We start from the raw sequence: 7,432 nt of genomic DNA, 5'->3' as shown, positions 1-7,432 counted from the left end.
TTCGCAAACCCACCGCCCCCCAAAAAATCAGTGCTTCACATCCAAAAAATTCAAAAGCACCAAACCTCCTTGAAAACACACAAGCTTCCAGATTCTTGCAAACCCCTTCTTAACTATTCCCCCAGCCACCCACCACACAGAAATCCAAACCCAGAAATCTTTTTTTTTTAAACAACAGCAGAGTGCCCCAATCGTCACAAGAAAATCATAAAAATGCAGGGAAAAAACCACAAGCTTCCAGATTCTTGCAAACCCCTCCCCAACACCAAGTCCTTGAATTCAAAACACCCCAACCCAAAATCCAACCCCCCCAAAAGTTTTAAAAGTTTAACTTGCCAAATGGCTGCAAAAGAAGTTTTGGAAAAGCTTCAAAAATCACCAAAGTCTTCAAAAACCTCAAACATGGCTACCACACCGCGTGCTATGAGTTGCTCCTCGAAGTCAAGTCGCAACTGCACCTCTTCAAGCAATGCACCCTGGGTATTAATGGTTTTAAGAAAAGGGAAACAAACTTGCAAGACGTTTTCGTCTTGCGAAGTAAGCACATAGGGAAATTCTTCTTGCGAAGCAACTCAAAAACCGAAACTCTTTCGTCTTGTGAGTTTTTTGTCTTACGAGGCATTCATACCACTGTACAAGGTACCACTGTATCAGACTTCCCCATGAGAAGAGAGTCATCAAGATAATGTGTCACCCCGGTAGAATTAGTTCTGAAACGCAAGGCCCAATCCAAAAAGGTACTGAATGTTTCGAAAGCCTGAACAGCCCATTGGCATAGCCCTATCAACATAATACTTTCCTTGGAATTTGAATCCTAGCAACCATAAGTCTTCTGGGTGAACCAGCAAAAGACGAAAGGCTGATTCTATATCGCACTTCGCTAGGAGTGCCCCATAACCAAAACCCCTAATAAGTTTTACCGCCTGGCCGAAGGTGGCATATTTAACTGAACATAGTTCCGGTCGAATGGCATCATTTACAGAGCCACCTTTTGGATAAGAGAGATTGTGGATTAGCCTGAATTCTCCAGGGGTCTTTTTGGGAACGATGCCTAAGGGTGAGATGTGCAAGTTCTGGATAGGAGGGCTATTAAATGGGCCTGCTACTCTCCCTGCGCCTACTTCCTTAGCTATTTTCCTCTTGCAACCTCTAGGCTCTCCCTAACAGACTTCTGATTAGGGGAATCCTTTGCTATTAAGGCACCTGCTACTGGAATTCGAAATCCGCTGGAAAATCCCTCCCAAAGATAGGCAGCTGTGTTTTTGTCAGGGTTAAAGGTTGTGAAGGGGAGCAAGCTTGATCGGGGAAAAGGCTAGCTCCAGAACTACCTTACCTTCTGTTTCTAGCCATGGGGGCTCCCCTGGAACTGGAGTGGTGGAACCCCCGGCCTCCACGAAAGGGCTGCTTTCCTCCCTTAAAACAAGCTGCAGCTGGGTGGGCCCTGGCGCATCTCTCGCATTCACGAGGGTATTTGCAAGAGTGCCGTTGGCATGACCCCTTTGTTAAATTCCCAATATACCTTACGCTTAAGGTCCTTCCTTAGGTCAGCCCTGGCCAAACGATAAGAATCAACCTGCTTCTTCTCGACATACGGACCCACAGCTACCGACCAGATGCCATTTTCAATTTGGTCCCAGCACACTAACGGAATCCTAGAAGCCTTCCTGCATAACTTATCATAGCTAATGGCAGCGGTCTCCCCGAAAAGGGCGTAAACCGTACGGATGTGCGACACGTAAGCCACTAAGTGAACCACTCGTTTGGGATAGGCTGCCAATACTGTCCCCTTATAAGCCTGAAAACCATCCAGCCAGTTGTCAAAAGTCCTAGGGACTGGGGCGTACTTGCTTTTCTGTTTCCCATAAGAAGGCCTCTTTTCACCCCTCCCCAACTCCTCTGCGGGAGGAACCAATTTAAACATGTTTACAAACTCCCCATTTAAAAATTTTGTCTGCAATTTTGGGGAGAGATTTTGTATTCCCTTGATTATAATCCAGTTAGATTGTTCAGACCAAAAGTAGATAACTAAATATTATTCAATGTCTGTTCAATTAATGACCACTGTAGTACCAGCTATGACTTACAGTGTTAAGACCAATTTATATTTTATCAATAAGAAAATTATGTGTTTATGGTTATTCTTGTGTATAATTTGGTAATTGTGTTTTCTCTTTCTTGCTGTATGAATAAAAAACAAAACAAACATCAATAAAAAACAAAACAAACATAAGGCTTGTACTCCATATGTAGAAGTTAATTTGAAAATGAACAAAAAATAGATAGCTATCTATTTTTTAAATTATTTTTCCATTTTATTTATGTATAATGGATGTATCTACATGTTTGCAATAAAGAAATAATAGGAATGGGAGACCACATGACCTAGCTCAGGCTTCCTCAACGTCGGCCCTCCAGATGATTTGAGACTACAATTCCCATTATCCCTGACCACTGGTCCTGCTAGCTAGGGATCATGGGAGTTGTAGGCCAAAAACATCTGGAGGGTCCATGACTGATAACTTCCGTTTCAAAACTGACAACCTGAAGGGAGGGGCCGATTCCCGAGTACAGCATAAAAGCCCCACCCACTAGAGGCCAGATATTTTATTAAGCAAATTAGGCTTCATTGTTTTCCCTACAATGCCTAAATGAAATCTAACATACACCTGGAATCAATACTGTTGTGGCCAATTTTTATAATCCCAGAACTTTGTCTTTTCTAGTTTGTTACTTTGGCTCAGGCCTTGCTCCGGAGTGGGGGTTCACTGCGAGTTGGTCCACAATGCAACACAGAAAAGGTGCAAACAAACAGGCACACAACTTTTCTAATTATAAATTTAACATGAAAAAGCAGATCAAAACGAATTTCCAATGGGGAAAAATAACAGGCTGCAGTATCTCCTACAGTAGGGGTGTCAAACTCAAATTCATCGGGGGCCGCATCAGCAGTTTGGTCACCCTCAAAGGGCCGGTTGTATCTGTAGGACTATGTGTCCACTCTTTATTATAATAAATTATTGTCACTGCATTCAATTATTACTGTTTTTTGTAATAATGTAAGTAATAACTAGCTCTGAAAGCAGAAACATAGAATAATGGCAAGTAGATATTCAAATATACAATTATTGTACAATTTATTAAAAAATGATTTTTGGTAACAAGACAGTATTTTTTTTTTAACATACAAATATTGCCAAACACTGTTTATTACACATATGGCAAACACAAGGCATTAACTTTTTTTTAACTTTTCTGACTAGATGGCTGATATCGTTTTCCTGAGGTCAGTCCATCGATGTCTGGCGTTAGGTCTTGTGCTGTAGCAATCCGCAAAACAGCATGGAGGTTATCATCAGTGATGCATGATCTGAGCTTGGTCTTGTTCAGATTCATGACTGAAAACATCTGTTCACATAGATAGGTGCTCCCAAACACGGACAGAACACATGCAACTTGAAGTCAGAGCTGTGGCATCAAAGCAGGGGGGAGGAGACGCTAAAAGTCGTCGACTGTCGCATCCTGGAACTTCGCTTTCAGGCTGCTGTTGCACTGAAGTTCTATTAATTCCATTTGAAGGTGATGTGGTGCACTTTCAGCATCGATGTTGAAGGGATTGGCAAAGCTGGTAAAGGTTAAGTTTGTTCTTTAAAGTCAGAAAAGCGTCGATTGAATTCATCAATCAGCCGATTCACTTTGGTACCCAATCGAGCACATGAAAAAGTACCTGGGAATGAGGTTGAGATGCTCTGGCAGATAGGAAAGTGGGCAAGACTTGTCTTTTTCAAGCTGTGACTTCCATAGGCGCAATTTCTCCTGGAAAGCTGTTATTGCTTCATACATTGAGATTATGACTTGTTTGCGGCCCTACAACCTCAGATTCAGTTGGGCGAGATGCTCTGTTATGTCACACAACATGGCAAAATTGCACAGCTAGTTTGGATCTGAAAGTTCTGACAAGGGCTTCCCTTTGCTTTGCATAAAAAGAGTAATTTCTTCCAAAAGCTCAAAAAATCTTGAGAAAGGTCTCCTACTCAGCCACCTTACTTCTGTATGGTATGGCACATCTGTATGTTCCATGCCCACCTCCTTCAAAAATTGTTGGAACCGACGATGATTCAGACCCCGTGCATGCAGAAAATTCACTGTTTTCGTGACTGTGGACATTATGTTATCCAGTTGCAGAACCTTGCCACACAGAGCTTCTTGATGGATAATGCAGTGATAAGTTATCAGCGGCGTGTGGCAATTACTTTTTTTCATTTTCTCTTTTAACAGTCCAACCAAGCCATTTCTGTCTCCGCACATTGCTGGAGCGCCATAAGTAGTAAGTCCCACCAACTTTTCCCAAGGTAATTTCATTTTATTTACAGATTCCTCCACTGCATTGAAGATGTCCCTCCCAGTTGTTGTCCCATACATGGCGACCACATCCAAGAGCTCCTCAACGACAGACAAGTCTTCCTTCACACCTCTTACAAAAATAGCTAGATGAGCTGTATCAGTATTGTCAGTGCTTTCATCAACAGCTAATGAAAATGCCAGATAACTGCATGCCTCTTCAGCCAACTTTGTTTTAAGATTACAGGCTAGGTCCCTGACTCGGTCTGTGATGGTGTTTCTTGACAAGCTGACATTGTTAAAAGCCTGTCTCTGCTCAGGGCACACCCGTTCACATACCTTCAGCATACACTGCTTTACAAATGCACCTTCTGAAAAGCACTTCGAAGCTCACACACTTTCTTCAGCCACAAGATAGCTGGCTTTCACTGCTGCATCATTTTTTTCTGTCATTTTTGCAAAAATATTCCGTTGAGAATGCAGGCTACCTTTTAATGCTTGGACCTTTTGTTGCTTTTCCTGGTGGCTAAGGTTAGCAAATTTGGCTCCATGTTTGGTCTCAAAAGTGCTGGGATAAATTGTATTCCTTCATCACTGCCACTGCCTCATAGCAAATAAGACATACCGGCTTGTCTCCATTAATCACAAGCATGTATTCACTTTCCCATTTCTCCTGAAATTGTCTTCCCTCTGCATCAACTTTTCTTTTCTAGGACATTTTTGGGTTATTTGATTGTAGTTTATGGTCCCTATACCACTGTAAAGTGACACAGAAGTGGTCAGTATATCCAGAGTTTACCGCTCAGACTTTTAAGCAGAATAATAAGCAGACCCCCCCCCCATACATCATATGTACTTACAGTACAGGAGAGAAGGGTTCAGGCAGCCAATTGATCCGTCACATCACAGGATGGCATGCGCTCAATATAAAAACAAGTGGAGGTTTCCTGAATGCATGTAAAGTGCAGATTTCCTGTGTAGAACGGCCGGCGCCGCTAGAGGGCAAACGTTCTCTGGCTTGTAGGCTGTCACGCATGCGCTGAAGAGGCGGCTTTCTTGTGTAAAAAAAAAGCGAGAATAAAAGGTGAAGGCTGGCGGCCGGCGGCGGCTACACGGGCCACATGACGAGGTCTGGTGGGCCGGATTCGGCCCGCGGGCCTTGTGTTTGACACCCGTGCTCTATGCGGTATCATTTTAAACATAGCCAGGTCTTTCTTGTTAAGCCCTTGTCCCCTAAGTAATTATTTAGACGTTCCCATTCTTCTTTCACCGATTTTTTAGGTTTATCTCTTATTGCATCTGTCAGCTATTTAGTGGGTGTATTTTTATCTTTCCAGTGTTTTGCCACTATAACCCTTGCTGCTGACGTTGCATACATAAATAGCCTAGTTTTGTTTTTGGGAATATTATCTGAAACCATTCCTAGTAAAAATTCTTCTGGTTTCTTGCTAAATGTAGTTATCAATCTCTTTATCTCTTCATAAATCATATTCTAAAATCTTTGATTACCATACAAATAGAAAAACCAAATAACACATATCATAACATATTCTCTTAACTTCTTTGGACTCCCTCACATCTCCCGCTCCTGCATTCCTAATTTATAAATATAACCAGCAATTTATCCCCTTATTTCCATTCTTATTCTCTATTTTTCCAATGTTATATCTCTAATTTTAGATAACGTTTATTCAAACCTAAAAAATTTAAATTTATCCTAATAATTATCCAAAATTTGTCTTTTCTTAAATTAACTTATCTTCATATTTCACTTAATCTAGCTTAATGGTGCCAAGTTATTTATAATCTAGCATCCTTCTTAACATTCATACAATTTACAATGTTTCTGTAGGTAGGTCTTGAATTTCTTCCAGTCTTCTTCTACCGTCTCCTCTCCCAGGTCTCGGACTCTGCCAGTCATCTCGGCCAGTTCCATGTAGTCTATATTCTAAAATCTTTGTATCTCTAGACAGGACCACCACATATGGTAGTATGTTCCTATCTGTTCCTTACATCGCCAGCACTTGTTATTGTTTGATTTATTTATTTTTGCAAGTTTTACAGGGGTCAGGTACCATCTATAGCACATTTTCATAAGATTTTCCCTTATAAGGAAGCAAGCCGTGAATTTTATATTTTTAGTCCATAATTCATTCCAAATAATGGGTTTGGTCGTATGTTGCAGGTCCCTCTCCCATTTTACTGTAATTTATTTGATATCTTCCTCCTTTCTTTGCCAATTCAAAAGTTGTTTGTACATTTTGGAAAGTGTCTTTTGATTATTATATAAAATATCCTCCAGATAGGATATTTTTTTGCCACATCCTTTGGTTCTTTTATCCTTTTCAAGGGCGGCTTTTAGTTGATAGTACTCCACCCACGTTATTCCCTTCTGTTTCAATTCGCTTAGGTCCTTTATTTTCGGATCACTACTTGTTTCCTCTACTAAATCCTTATATGTTAACCAATCGCTGTTCATATTTATCCTGTGAACCGACATAGATTCCATTGGTGACAGCCACCATGGTGTTTTGGTTACTACTGATTTTTTACTCCTCTCCCATACCTCATATAATGCCCTTCTCACAATATAAAAATTCTTTGTGGGATTTAACCTTGTCATAGCCTATGTAGCCATGCTACTCGTACACAATATCCCATTCCTCCAGATCTAGGACTTCTGTGTTTTTAATTAATATCCAGTCCTTAATCCATGTGCAGCTCGCTGCCTCAAAGTACAGTTTAAGGTCAGGGACCGCGAAGCCTCCTTTTTCCTTCAACTCTGTTAGTAGCTTAAATTTTATGCGTGGTTTTTTCCCTTGCCAAATAAACTTGGCAAGGTCTTTCTGCCATTCCTTAAAACACTTTATGCCTCTAATTATAGGTATTGTTTGGAACATAAAAATCATCTTTGGCAATACCATCATTTTAACTGTGGATATTCTTCCCCACAGGAACAAATTCAATTTCCCCCAAGTCTCTAATTCTTTTTTTATTTCCTTCCACTTATCATAATTGTCCTTATATAAGTTTATATTCTTATTGGTGATCCAAACCCCCAAATAATTTACCTTATTGGCTACCTTTAAACCTG

The 7,432-nt window shown here is 40.8% G+C and overlaps 1 long non-coding RNA gene across 1 annotated transcript; it reads right to left on the bottom strand.

Moving 5' to 3' along the window:
* Positions 1–2,914: 2,914 nt before the first annotated feature.
* On the bottom strand, positions 2,915–5,516 carry LOC309349785. Its single transcript, XR_014160188.1, has 3 exons — positions 5,199–5,516; positions 4,666–5,095; positions 2,915–2,986 (listed from the first exon to the last, which is right to left on the bottom strand). It is a non-coding gene; the product is annotated as an uncharacterized lncRNA (long non-coding RNA).
* Between the last annotated feature and the right edge of the window lie 1,916 nt (positions 5,517–7,432).

The sequence above is a fragment of the Podarcis erhardii genome, assembly GCF_964252035.2.
Source record: "Podarcis erhardii genome assembly, chromosome: 9".
In the NCBI taxonomy this organism is placed as follows: domain Eukaryota; kingdom Metazoa; phylum Chordata; class Lepidosauria; order Squamata; family Lacertidae; genus Podarcis; species Podarcis erhardii.
The sequence above is the reverse complement of the archived record's forward strand: the minus strand, read 5'-3'. Positions and strand labels throughout refer to the sequence as shown.